Here is a 14,938-nt window from a genome sequence, read left to right as displayed (position 1 = left end):
TGCATTGCACACTCAAACTCATTGTTACTAAGCCATTATACTAGCAAACACTGAGTAAACTTAGTGGCATCCTAAAAGTAGCTGTTGGACTTCCATTAGTGTCCCACTGGTGCAAAGCTATTTGCAGCACCACTGCATTGCACACTCCTGCTCTGTTTTTAATAAGCAATAATAATAGCAAAAAATGCTGCCAGTTAGTGGCATCCAAAAAGTGGCTGTTGTACTCCATTTGTGCACCAATGGTGCCAAGCTATTTCTAGCCCCTCTGCATGACACCCTCCTGCTCTGTTTTTAATAAGCTATAATAGCAAAAATTGCTGCCAGTTAGTGGCATCCAAAAAGTGTCTGTTGTACTCCATTTGTGCCCCAATAGTGCCAAGCTATTTCTAACACCTCTGCATGACACCCTCCTGCTCTGTTTTTAATAAGCTATAATAATAGCAAAAAATGCTGCCAGTTAGTGGCATCCAAAAAGTGGCTGCTCTACTCCATTTGTGCCCCAATGGTGCCAAGCTATTTCTAACCCCTCTGCATGACACCCCCCTGCTCGGTTTTTAATAAGCTATAATAATAGCAAAAAATGCTGCCAGTTAGTGGCATCCAAAAAGTGGCTGTTGTACTCCATTTGTGCCCCAATGGTGCCAAGCTATTTCTAACACCTCTGCATGACACCCTCCTGCTCTGTTTTTAATAAGCTATAATAATAGCAAAAAATGCTGTCAGTTAGTGGCATCCAAAAAGTGGCTGTTGTACTCCATTTGTGCCCCAATAGTGCCAAGCTATTTCTAACACCTCTGCATGACACCCTCCTGCTCTGTTTTTAATAAGCTATAATAATAGCAAACAATGCTGCCAGTTAGTGGCATCCACAAAGTGGCTGTTGTACTCCATTTGTGCACCAATGGTGCCAAGCTATTTCTAACACCTCTGCATGACACCCCCCTGCTCTGTTTTTAATAAGCTATATTAATAGCAAAAAATGCTGCCAGTTAGTGGCATCCAAAAAGTGGTTGTTGTACTCCATTTGTGCCCCAATGGTGCCAAGCTATTTCTAACCCATCTGCATGACACCCTCCTGCTCTGTTTTTAATAAGCTATAATAATAGCAAAAAATGCTGCCAGTTAGTGGCATCCAAAAAGTGGCTGTTGTACTCCATTTGTGCCCCAATGGTGCCAAGCTATTTCTAACACCTCTGCATGACACCCTCCTGCTCTGTTTTTAATAAGCTATAATAATAGCAAAAAATGCTGCCAGTTAGTGGCATCCAAAAAGTGGCTGTTGTACTCCATTTGTGCCCCAATGGTGCCAAGCTTTTTCTAACCCCTCTGCATGACACCCTCCTGCTCTGTTTTTAATAAGCTATAATAATAGCAAAAAATGCTGCCAGTTAGTGGCATCCAAAAAGTGGCTGTTGTACTCCATTTGTGCCCCAACGGTGCCAAGCTATTTCTAACACCTCTGCATGACACCCTCCTGCTCTGTTTTTAATAAGCTATAATAATAGCAAAAAATGCTGCCAGTTAGTGGCATCCAAAAAGTGGCTGTTGTACTCCATTTGTGCCCCAATGGTGCCAAGCTATTTCTAACACCTCTGCATGACACCCTCCTGCTCTGTTTTTAATAAGCTATAATAATAGCAAAAAATGCTGTCAGTTAGTGGCATCCAAAAAGTGGCTGTTGTACTCCATTTGTGCCCCAATAGTGCCAAGCTATTTCTAACACCTCTGCATGACACCCTCCTGCTCTGTTTTTAATAAGCTATAATAGCAAAAAATGCTGCCAGTTAGTGGCATCCAAAAAGTGGCTGTTGTACTCCATTTGTGCCCCAATGGTGCCAAGCTATTTGTAACACCTCTGCATGACACCCTCCTGCTCTGTTTTTAATAAGCTATAATAATAGCAAAAAATGCTGCCAGTTAGTGGCATCCAAAAAGTGGCTGTTGTACTCCATTTGTGCCCCAATGGTGCCAAGCTATTTCTAACCCCTCTGCATGACACCCTCCTGCTCTGTTTTTAATAAGCTATAATAATAGCAAAAAATGCTGCCAGTTAGTGGCATCCAAAAAGTGGCTGTTGTACTCCATTTGTGCCCCAATGGTGCCAAGCTATTTCTAACACCTCTTCATGACACCCTCCTGCTCTGGTTTTAATAAGCTATAATAATAGCAAAAAATTCTGCCAGTTAGTGGCATCCAAAAAGTGGCTGTTGTACTCCATTAGTGCCCCACTGGTGCCAAGCTATTTCTAACACCTCTGCATGAAACCCTCCTGCTCTGTTTTTAATAAGCTATAATAATAGCAAAAAATGCTGCCAGTTAGTGGCATCCAAAAAGTGGCTGTTGTACTCCATTTGTGCCCCAATGGTGCCAAGCTATTTCTAACACCTCTGCATGACATCCTCCTGCTCTGTTTTTAATAAGCTATAATAATAGCAAAAAATGCTGCCAGTTAGTGGCATCCAAAAAGTGGCTGTTGTACTCCATTAGTGCCCCAATGGTGCCAAGCTATTTCTAACACCTCTGCATGACATCCTCCTGCTCTGTTTTTAATAAGCTATAATAATAGCAAAAAATGCTGCCAGTTAGTTGCATCCAAAAAGTGGCTGTTGTACTCCATTAGTGCCCCAATGGTGCCAAGCTATTTCTAACACCTCTGCATGACACCCTCCTGCTCTGTTTTTAATAAGCTATAATAATAGCAAAAAAATGCTGCCAGTTAGTGGCATCCAAAAAGTGGCTGTTGTACTCCATTTGTGCCCCAATGGTGCCAAGCTATTTCTAGCACCTCTGCATGACACCCTCCTGCTCTGTTTTTAATAAGCTATAATAATAGCAAAAAATGCTGCCAGTTAGTGGCATCCAAAAAGTGGCTGTTGTACTCCATTTGTGCCCCAATGGTGCCAAGCTATTTCTAACACCTCTGCATGACACCCTCCTGCACATTTTGCAACGCTATTTTTATAGCAAACTCGTGGAATTCCTTGCTGCATTTCACCATTAGGAGGGATAGAAAGTGAGGCTTCCTTTACTGTCCTGGTACACACAGAACACGGCCACTGTACCCACCTGCCCACTTTTGCCACGCTATTTAATTTGCCCAAAGAGCTGACACTTTTTCTGCCATCCTAAAATTGTCTGGAATACTAAGTTAGTTTTCCTTTGCTGCCAAGCAAGGTACAACACCTGTGCATTCTTCACACCTTTCCATTTGTTGAACGCAATAATTAACTGCAGGTAGTCCAGCCAATCTTTCACGAAGGTGCAGGCGTGGATATAATTTAGCCTTCATCCAATGGTGGTTCTCTTGATGTCTGACAGCTCAACAATACCATCTGTTTCCACTTCCAAAACAAGTGATGACCTGGCAATCACACTCCCGTTTACGGGTAAAGGGGTGGAAGTTCATCGTGAAAAAGCCTGTGTGACTGCTGTCCCCACAGTCACAGAAGATGAAGAGCACGCAGATGCTCTTGATGGGGCAGGCGGTGGTTGTACAGCCCCGCTAGGCCGCATTGTAGCACAGTGAAATTCCCTTTGCGACTTATGCTTTATTTTAAGTCTTGTATTTGGCGGGATCGACAGTATGCAGCAAAACTACGCAACATGAAAAGCACTGTTTGCAGTTGGGTTGATAAATGATTCTTTCACTTTCCTAAAACAAACAATAAGAACCATGCATTAAATTGAAATAATAGAACAATCTAATCAGTGGCCTACTGCTTGCTAAGCCCTCTGCGTAGCAGCAGTAATTGTGTGTTTGTGCGTGTGTGTGTGTGTGTGCGAAGACAACTAACTAGTGGCGCATCACAAGAGCTTCCCAGTTATCTACCTAAACATAGACAAAACACATCACCCACCCTGAATACCCTTGTTACCTGAAGTCTCACAGATAAGGCAGATGATAACAGTGTGTATGCAAACCACACAGCTCTGCAACACAGTCATGTAAATATTGAAAAGCAACATTCAATGCAAACATGTCGCTGTCCCTCTATGATTTAAACTGTACGTGACAATTTGACAGTGCAGAGGCAGGATCACTTAGCTTCATGTGAATCTGGCAGCATCCTGACTGCCACAGGTTTATCATGCCACAATAGATGGATATCGGCCTCCTGATGAACCATGAAATGGGGAAACACGTTGAGGCAGCATAAGCTCAGTTTTACATCCCTGCTATAATTGAGAATTTCATTGAGAAAGTTTTGCGGCCTCTTTTCTTTAGAGGTTGATTGTGAGTTTCATCCTGGCACAATATCACCTTATGGTTTTGCACTGCACTTTATATATATGCACTGCACTTTATCTTTTTGGCTAGGGGCTCATAGGGTCATAGCAGGGACAGTCGTTGAGGAGTGGGGGCGCCATTACGTATCTTTAGGGTGCCAACCTCCATGGCTAGGTAGAGCACAGGAGGGAGTGGATATTGTAGGGATTGTTTCCCTCTCTCTTCTGTGCACATAATCACCTATTCACATAAATGTGGTAATATACCTTTTAGAATCAAATTAAGAATAAATGTTAAGTTTTAGATAGGGTTTATGATAATTGTATGTACATGCCTAAACTAGTGGAATTTGTTTGACCAACACCTGACTCCGAATAATACTTACAGTGTGTTCCATCATGTAGATGACCAAAATTGTCACGCTGAGAATGTCATCACCAGTGTTAAACATCTGCGTCGACATTTGTAAACTGTGTAGAACTGTGCATATGTCCTTGATCTGCACCACCTCTGGATCAAGTTAGCCCAGGGTATACGTCATAACGTATTTCAGCAGGGCTCTGCGGTGCTGCCACAGACGCTGCAACATGTGCAGATTAAAATTCCTGCGTGTTGGAACATCGCATTTCTGACGTTTAACCACCAAACCTTAAGACTTCAGGAGCGATGAAAGTTGTTGAGCTACTGGGTGCGAACGATGGAAGTGAGCACATAGTGAGCGTGCCCGCTGTACAAGGCCATGTAGGCCGGGATGTTGTTTTAAAAATTGCTGGAGAATCAGATTAAACACGTGAGCCATACAAGTCACGTGTGTCACATGGGCCTGACGAAGGCACGCTGCCATGTTTGTATCATTGCCGCACACGGCTGTTAAGTCACCCCCGTAGTCCGCTACGTCAATTTGTACTCCTGTCGCAAGGTGACAACGTGCTTCTTTCGTGCATAGTGCTGATGATGGGAGAGGAGTCGACGCCAGCGGCGCAGGTGGACGCAGGTTATGCTCACCCACTGGGATGCGTTACCTTGACAGATTCAGAACCACAGGCTGAATGCAGGTGGTGGGCATCTCACAGATGAAGTACCATCATTCAGCTACAACCAATGGGAAGACACAACACCCTTTTTTAGGCCCCTCCTGTCTGAAGACCACTGCCAGACATAGCTATGAACCTCTGGTTACTGTTACCCCAGTTTAGTTTTATGAGTTTGTGTGCTTGTTACCGGACTACTTTTCCTGCTTGCTGTTTAGGTAACTCGTTGGCTGATTTGCATTTCACCTCTGCTTGTTTTCTGATTAAGTCCTGTCCTTCCCATTCTGTTCCTCTTCCTCAATTAATGTTTTGACCCTGCATGACTACTGTTCTCTGGAACTGCAGCCTTCCACAGGTATTGATCAACTTGGGCCCTGTGTCATTCAACATCACTGTATAGGGATTAAAGGGTTTCAGGGTTCTGGGGGTCCAGCTTGGTGAGTGGGTTCCCTCTAGCCTATTCTTTACAGCCCGTCTGAGTGTGTCAATCCAGGCAGGCGTTACACCGTGCCCTCGACAGAAGGACATGTAGGCCAGGATAGTGTTTTAAAAATTGCTGGAGATTCGGATTCAACACGTGAGCCATACAAGGCACATGTGTCACATTGCCCTGAAGAAGGGCCGCAGACTGTTTAGCATCATTGTCGCACCCGGCATTTCCTGGCTGCTGGTTGAGTGGAGACAACCATTGATGAAACTCGGTCTCACTCTACAGAGCTAACCGTCCACAACTCCTCAGCGGTGTCTCACATTTCCCCTACATTTCAAAGTAAATATTTGACCGCCTGATGGCCTTGAGGTCTGCTGCCAGCATAGTAAGGAGGTGTGTGGGATTCCTTGGGCGCAGTTACAAGGAAGGGTGGCCTGACCACACAGGGTTTGGGCTGAGGTGCAGGAACAACACGAGGTTGATGAGGCAGAAGCAGTGGAGGAACTTGTACATACAGAGGAAGGATTTAAACACACAACTCGTGGGGACGGAAAGACTTGTACAGCAGACACTTCTCCATCTATCACCATAGTTACCCAGTGCCCAGTCAGCGACATGTAACGCCCCTGTCCATGCTTACTGTTCCAAGTATCTGTGGTGAAATGCACCCTGTCACACACAGAGTTTATTAAGGAAGCGGTGATGTTGTGTGCGACCTCCTGTGTTAGCGCGGGCACCCCTTTCTTGGAGAAGGAGTGGCAAATGGCCATCGGCTCTTGGGGCATTGCAATGGGCATAAGGTCTCGAAAATTCTCGGTGACAAAAGGGTGTAAAGGCAGCCTTTCTGTAGCCAACAAGTTTGAGATGCCGAAACTAAACCTCTTAGGCATGTCATGCACTTCGAAAATCATGTAAAAAACAGCGAGGGGACTCCAACCACAGTCTCCATCGTTTCCACTAATTGGGCCACACACACCCCACTTGACTGTCATCAGTTGATCCCCCTTTTCAAAATGAAAAAGATGCTTTGCATGAAGCACTCTCAAAAATACGCGTGCCTTTCGCCTCCCCTGGCTGACCCAGGGGAAGAAAAGTCCTCTGAGAGCCATGACTTGTTCATCTTGGTTCTTTTAGAAACACAGCAAGGGGACTCCAACCACAGTCTCCCTCGTTTCCACTAATTGGGCCACACACACCCCACTTGACTGGCATCAGTTGATCCCCCTTTTCAAAATGGAAAAGATGCTTTCCATGAAGCACTCTCAAAAATATGCGTGCCTTTCGCCTCCCCTGGATGACCCAGGGGAAGAAAAGTCCTCTGAGAGCCATGTCCACATTGTCAGTGGACAGACGCGTGTGCTTATCTGCCAGCAGACCCCCAGCAGCACTGAAGACAGGTTCCGAGAGAACGCTGGCTGCAGGACACGACAAGATCCCCAAGGCGTACGTGCCGAGCTCAGCCAATTTATCCAGATTGGAAGCCTAAAATGAGCAGGCCTCAAGTTGCACAGTAATGGCATCGATGTTCCCTTGCATATACTCATATATCTGTGTCTCCTCCTCTTTTTCCTTGTCCAGCTCTTTTGTTTTCGCATGAGTATATGTCCTTGTCACTTTCCCATGTGTTTGTGTTGTGTTGTGAGTTGTTTGTCACCTTTTGGACACCTTTGAGGGTGTTTTCTAGGTGTTTTTATGTGTCTGTGATTGCCTCCCATTGTTTCCTATGGGTTCGAGCGATTCACCGAACCGGTTCGCCGAACCGAACTCGAACGAGACCTCCGTTCGGCGAACCGAACTCGAGCCGAACCGCGACCGGTTTGCTCATCTCTATTCATTATGTCTACATCTTTCAATCTGTTTCATTAGAAGTGATGCACTTTTAACAATTTTTATTTTGCATTCTTTTATAAAGCACATGCATGCCTATACATTTATGGACAGGATCAAAATTTGAAATATTTTATCTGTCACTTATTCCATTACTTTCCCCTTTTTGACCTGCAAAGGGCAAATTCGGCACAGAATCTGGTCTTGGTTTCAGAGACAATGAGAATTCTGGTAGCATGTTTGAAAAATCATTGATGATATTTTGCATACTTCTTAGCAGTTGAGATCTAGTAGAGAGTTCCAAGTTCAGCTTATTAATAGTAGCATCACTAGTTGCTGCTCTATCCTTAAATGCTTTGGTCTCAGCAGCAGACTGGATATCAATGTCAAGACAATGATATTTCATCTCCAGCAGTTGCAATGTAAGTATGCAAATCGGCTTCTCTATCAATAATACATTGACCGTTTTCTGCCAGTTGTGTCTGTAAGGCACAAACTCTCTTCAAATTACTGACACAACACTGGCGTTGAACATTTGGGAAAGCTGTCCCTTTCAACTGAGTTTCAGGCTTACACTGTGATTTCTTATCAACTCTATCCAGTTTAGCATGCATATAGAGCCGTATTCTTGTTTTGTTTAAAACAGTCCGTCTGTCTTTATACAACTTATCAAGGCTAAATACTTGCTCCAATAGAGCATACCACAGTAATTCTGCATATTTGGGGATAGCGGGGCACACTAGGTGCAATGCATTCTGCTTTACTAATCACCTCAGGGTGGATAAATCCATACTCACTCTTAATGGAGCCATTTTGGAGTTGTCCATCTTGTACCTGCTGTGTTTAAAAGTTCTTTTTCTCTGGAACACCTTTTCTGACCAGCTGGATTTTTCCTGGAAAACAATAACTGACTCTGTATAGATCACTGCAACGACCTAACGATTCTTAAAAAGGAAACAGAAAAACATTAATACCCTTAGGAATAGGTTCTTTGATTTTTTATTTAATTCCATGTTAAGTTTAAAATAAATAAATAAATAGTCTCAATTTCAAGGCCTAGGCGCATAGTATAACATAGCACTTTGAATGATACTTGTCTACGAACCTCTACCTATCTTAGTTCACAATATAAACAATATTTCTGCCAACAACACACAAGAACAAAAAAAAAAAAAACAGTCGGGCCTACACTTGCCATTGATATGTAATATATATTTAATTTTATATATATATATATATATATATATATGCACACAGTATATATATATGTATATATATATATATATATATATATATATATATATATATATATACACGTAAAGAGAGAGAGATGTTATATACATTATATACCAACACTTCTCCTCTACAATTACATACAAAAGAAAAAACACAAGCCTACACATATCAGGTAGCTGCATAACAGTAATAAGTGGGAGAATTGATTCAACGGTGAAAATTTAAAAGAAAATCCTAAAACTATAAAACTATTTGCATTGAAAACCAAAATTATATAAATTCCACAATAATTTATATGTACCACAAAGCAATGCTAAACATAATACAATGATACAATATTTCAACATTCAAACAAAGACTCATGCAGCTATGTCACTAAAAAAATTAAAAAAGCAAAAACAAAATAAATTGGAGAGTCATTATAAAGAGCTTTCCTTCTTTCAGTAAAGTTGAAGCTAAATGGTCTAAAATACTTAAAATAACAAAAATTGCAGGTCCTCACCCTTCTCAGTTCCAATGCTGGCTCCCTGACGTTGCTCGAATCTTCGTGTTTTGGCTGCAGTGGTTATGTCATGTTGACAGCGCGGACCAGCACTGTAGCAAAACACTGATCATTGTGGGTCGTGCAATCTGCTCCACGATCACATAGCCAGGGGGCTGAAAGGTGCCCGGATTGGAGATCCCTCTTTTATACACGCCTTAAGTTCTGCTGTCAAAGATTGACAATGACATTTAAATGAACTCTGTCTGCACAGAATGACTGTTCAAACCGAGTACAGGTGCTCAGTGCATCATGGCCTGGCAAAACTTTTAAGTGCACCTGCTCCCTGCTTATTTTCCCTCGGTCTTCACCCCCACTTCTTTTATTGACAGCTCTGGCTTCATAGGGGCAGAGAAGGGGGGATATAGATGGAAAACAAGCAGGTGTCACGGGGTGTGACAAAGTAACTTTAAATGGGGTGCCTACACTGGCCCTAGGGCTAAGGGGACCGTAGGTGTCCCTGTTCCCAAAGATACGGTTGATGGTGATGATGTTTGGACTGCCTTCCTAACCATAGCTCCTGAATTACCCTGGTCTGTACCCCCTCTCCCCCATGCCCAGGGAGGACATGGACAGGAGTGCTTTATACCACACAAATAGGGAACAAATAAAACTCAAACTCACTGTACACACACAGAGGTTAGACAATATGTGCTCAGGAGGAAATAATCAGGGAAGAAATACAAACAATGAGGATATTTCCACAACACACCAAATAACGCACAGTAGATCACCACAGCACAACGACTTGTTTTCGCAAATGCAGCTATAATCGGAGTGGAGAAACAGGCTCCACCATATTTTAAAGAGCAGAAGTGGCTGTGATAGGACTCCAGCAACCTGTGACCCTTGCAGTAATCCACAGGCCAGTAGAAATTACCTCCTGCTAGACTGATCACTAGTAAGAACACAACTGGTTGACGCCCGAGTATGACTGAGCAACTCGATAGCACCAGGTGGTGTAAGATTCTGAAATGTGAACAGGGTTATAAGTCACCAAGACACTTGGTAAGTTTAAAGCTGAACACCAGAACACAAGAAGAAGTACGCCTATGTCTGAGTAAATTAAACATTGACAAATCCCCAGGGCCAGATGGCATTCATCCACGAATATTGAGGGAATTGAGCTCCGTAATTGACAGACCGCTGTATCTCATCTTTTTAGACTCGCTTGTAACAGGGTTGGTGCCTCAGGATTGGAGGATTGCTGATGTGGTACCGATATTTAAGAAAGGTAAGAGGGTAGATCCAGGCAACTACCGTCCAGTAAGCCTGACATCAGTAGTTTGCAAAGTTTTTGAGGGCATTTTAAGGGATGACATGCAAAAATATGTTGCAGAAAATAATATAATAACTGACAGACAGCATGGATTCATGAAAGATAAGTCGTGTCTAACCAACCTGTTGGGGTTCTATGAGGGGGTAAGTGCAAACCTGGATATTGGTAATGCAGCTGATGTGATTTATTTGGACTTTGCAAAGGCATTTGATACTGTACCACATAATAGGCTTATACTAAAGCTCCAGAAGCAAGGACTGGGGGAAACTATATGCAACTGGGTAAGAAATTGGCTAAAAGATAAGAAACAAAGAGTAGTCATAAATGGTACATTCTCTAAAGGGGCTATAGTCAGCAGTGGGGTGCCGCAGGGATCTGTGCTAGGACCAATTCTTTTTAATCTCTTTATTAATGACCTTGTGGATGGGATTGATAGTAAAGTGTCAGTCTTTGCTGATGACACCAAACTATGTAGGATATTAAAAACTGACCTTGATAGTATATTACAAAAAGATCTGGATAAGATGTAAGAATGGGCAGATACTTGGCAAATGAGATTTAATGTTGATAAATGTAAAGTAATGCACCTAGGACGGAGTAATCCTATAACTGCGTATACATTAAATGGAAGTAAACTCGGGACTACAGAACAGGAGAAGGACTTGGGTATTCTCATTACAAATAAGCTGAGCAGCAGCACTCAATGTCAAGCAGCAGCTGCAAAAGCAAACAAGATTCTAGGGTGTATAAAAAGAGAGATTAGATCCCGTGATCCCAACGTATTATTACCCCTCTATAAATCACTTGTAAGGCCACATCTGGAATATGGGATCCAGTTTTGGACTCCACATTTTAAAAAGGACATTCAGAAGTTAGAGTCAGTTCAAAGACAGGCAACTAGATTATTACAAGGAATGGAAGGCCTCCCATATGATGACAGGTTGAGAAAGTTAGATATGTTTAGCTTAGAAAAAAGACGTCTCAGAGGAGATCTCATTTATATGTATAAATATATGTGTGGTCAATATAAAGGACTGGCACATGACTTATTTCTTCCGAAGACAATACTAAGGACCAGGGGGCACTCACTGCGAGTGGAAGAAAAGCGATTCCGACAGCTAAATAGGAAAGGGTTCTTTACAGTTAGAGCAGTCAGACTGTGGAATACCCTACCACAAGAGGTAGTAATGGCAGATACTATAACAGCTTTCAAAAAAGGGCTGGATGATTTCCTCAGTACACACAACATTGTTGGTTATAAATGACTTAGTGACCAAATGTAGAACTGGTGGAGGAAGGTTGAACTAGATGGACCTAGGTCTTTTTTCAACCTTAGTAACTATGTAACTATGTAACTATGTAAACATGTGACAGCAGGTGGGAAGATGCATTTTAATGTTAGGTCACGCCATGATGCTCTGAACGCCTGTACTTGGTTTGAAAAGTAATTCTGTGCAGACTGTGCCTTTAACGTCAGAAATTGGAGCTAATCTGTAATCGCTGTTGTTACTGGCAGTTGCTGGATGGGTAACACAGCTCATGTACCTGCTCCATGCACCTGCACCTGACTTGGGATGTACATGTGTAGCGCCCCACGGGGCAGGTGTTTTAACCTACTCATTGCCGGGCCGGGGGTGCAGATTCTCTGCCTTGTCACGGGGTGACCTGGCCCTCTTTCGTTACCCTGAAGCGTACAGGAAAGAGAATTGGAGGGTGGTAGGGAGGATGAAGGTAGTAGTTGGAGGTTAGGAAAGTCTATTAGGATCGTAACGCAACCTGTGGTATGCGGCCAGAGATAGGGCTGCCGCTCCAGGGTCTCTCGCCGGGGCAGATGTTGGGTGCAGCCGGGATGGTGTCGCTCCCCACAGGCGGAGCGGGGGTGGTATTCCCCGTTCGCGCCGCAGCGCTGGGCGACGGCGCCAGTAAAGGAGAAGCAGAGACAGGCACTGTGGTTCCAGGTGTTTTTACTAACAAGTCTTTCAGATGCTGCCCAAGGTACCGTTCTCTGCCACGATGGGCTCCAGCCGATCCCGGATCCGTGAAAGGCCAAGTCCGGTGTGTGTGTGTGACGCCTGTGAGCCCTTTCCTCCTTTGATGTGCTAAGTATCGGACCCCCGTGGCGTGAAGCACTTGAGGGTCCCGGGGTCAATAAGGTGTCCCGTTCTGTATGCTGATAGCGTGGTTCCGTTATGGGGCCCGTCCTCAACCCCGGATCCTATATGCTATTTGCTGCAGACTTGTGGGAGGGGTCCGGTGACTGTTCTTAGCCGTTCCCTGTGACCTTTGCAGAGTTGGTAGACAACATGAAGTATGCCTGCTCTAGGATTCTGTATCCCGATAGCGCCAGTCCTCTGGAAGCAGCTGCCCTGATTCTCCCCCCCTGCAACTGTGTTTAACACCTTGGCCCACAGAACTGCTCACAGCACGTCCGCTCTGCTCTGTGTCTAAAGCTGAACTCTCTGTTGTAGTTGTGTTGTGTATTCTGAGCTGTTGCCCCTAGCCGCTGCCACCAGCTGGTTCAGCACTCTCACTAAGTCAACCTGCTCTTCCCACTGTGCTCCTGACTCCCCCTGGTGGTTGCTTCTCCCTGACCTTGAGTCCCCAGATCCAGTGGATCTAGGGAGCCCTGGTGTGGTGGTGTCCTGTAAACCCACCGCTGTAGTGTAGTGTAGTGTAGTGTGATCCAGCCCTGGCCCAGTCCCCATTGGGGAGAGCAACCCACTGACTGTATGTTTGTGTATGTGTAAACCGGCCTCAACCTTCCTCGGACCCAGGATGAGTACTACACCCTATAAGGGGTGCAGTACCCTGTGGCTCCTGAAGCCGCAGGGGCGCCACACATGTATGGCAGATGTTAGGAAGAAGTTAATCATGTGCCTAGTAAAAATACTAATATCTGCTCTGCCCTTTTAGACCCCTTCAGCATTAAAAGGAATCTGTCACCAGGTTTTTGCTCCCCCATCTGAGAGCATAACATAGAGACAGAGACCCTATTTCCAGCCATGTGTCACTTAATGAGCGGTCTGCTGTTATTTTGATAAAATCAATTATTTCTCTGCTGCAGATCTAATAGTTATACAGAGCTCATGAATATTCTGGACTACCTGCCAGCAGGTCAAATTGTCCTTTAATGATAATCTACTGTTGATTAAACAGTGATTATATCAAAACTACACTACGCAGCCCAGTGAGTGATACACTCCTGGAATCAGGATCTCTTTTCTTTCATCTTCCTGAGTTCAGATTAGGAGGCAAAAACCTGGTGACAGATTCCCTTTAAGGGGTTAAAGAACTGTTGACATACGATTTCCCAAATATAATATGTAAAGTGGTTCCAAATCTGTGTTCTATGGATTCAATTTCTGTGGCTATAAAACAATGTACACGTGTAGTGTATCCATATTCTACATTTTTAACATACTCATCACTATATAGGAATGTCTGAGGATCCATTGTTCTCAAGAAAATAGAACTTCTATGAGACAGAACCAGAGAAATGACACCTCTTGTTTCCCTCTGCAGAGTAAAGATAATGCTCATTTAGTGAACAAGTCTGCTGACTGCTAAAACAAACCTCAAGAATTCTTGTGATGAGGCTTAAAAAAACATTTATAGTATAATAACACTCTCATGGTAAATTATCTTCTAAATGGAACAAAACACCAATCACACATAAAACATACACTTAGAGCATAAACTGCTCAAAAAAAAAGAAAAAACTAAAAAAAAACAAAAAACTGCAAGGTTTTTTTTTTAATTAAAGGTCATTTTAGGGACCTGATGAATGTTTTCTGGCTTTTGTCTTGCTGAGGCACATTATGCGCCTGCTAGATAGAAAATTAGGACCAGCAGCATCATTGCACCTATTGCCCAAACTGTGCATTCTCTGATTCTGCAACCAGCGGGAAATTTACCTCTGCAGTGTGAAAGGAAAAAACAAAACATGCTACATGCTCTAGTCTGGTCCATGTGCAATGCAAATGGACACACAGCTGCACAATTTGTGACCATGATGACCAATTTTTACAACTCCCGTTTGAACCTAGCCTAAGCATATGTCTTCCTTAATCAAACTGTAATCGTGTCTCTTTCTCTCTCTGGCTGGCTGTCTCTTTCTCTCTCTGGCTGGCTGTCTCTGTCTCTTTCTCTCCCTGGCTGGCTGTCTCTCTTTCTCTCCCTGGCTGACTGGCAGTCTCTTTCTCTCCCTGGCTGACTGGCTATCTCTTTCTCTCCCTGGCTGACTGGCTGTCTCTTTCTCTCTCTGGCTGGCTGTCTCTTTCTCTCCCTGGCTGGCTGTCTCTTTCTCTCCCTGGCTGGCTGTCTCTTTCTCTCCCTGGCTGGCTGTCTCTTTTTCTCCCTGGCTGGC

At 43.8% G+C, this 14,938-nt stretch overlaps 1 long non-coding RNA gene across 2 annotated transcripts in view; it reads right to left on the bottom strand.

Moving 5' to 3' along the window:
- Window positions 1-8,398, bottom strand: part of LOC142244186 (uncharacterized) — a 181,053-nt gene extending 172,655 nt beyond the window's left edge. For both annotated transcript variants that reach the window (XR_012724462.1, XR_012724463.1), the window contains exon 1: window positions 8,314-8,398. This is a non-coding gene — a long non-coding RNA (uncharacterized LOC142244186). The remainder of the gene's footprint in view (window positions 1-8,313) is intronic.
- Between the last annotated feature and the right edge of the window lie 6,540 nt (window positions 8,399-14,938).

Source organism: Anomaloglossus baeobatrachus, chromosome 6 (genome assembly GCF_048569485.1).
Source record: "Anomaloglossus baeobatrachus isolate aAnoBae1 chromosome 6, aAnoBae1.hap1, whole genome shotgun sequence".
In the NCBI taxonomy this organism is placed as follows: Eukaryota; Metazoa; Chordata; class Amphibia; order Anura; family Aromobatidae; genus Anomaloglossus; species Anomaloglossus baeobatrachus.
Note: the sequence above shows the minus strand (reverse complement) of the source record. Positions and strands in the feature narration are given on the sequence as shown.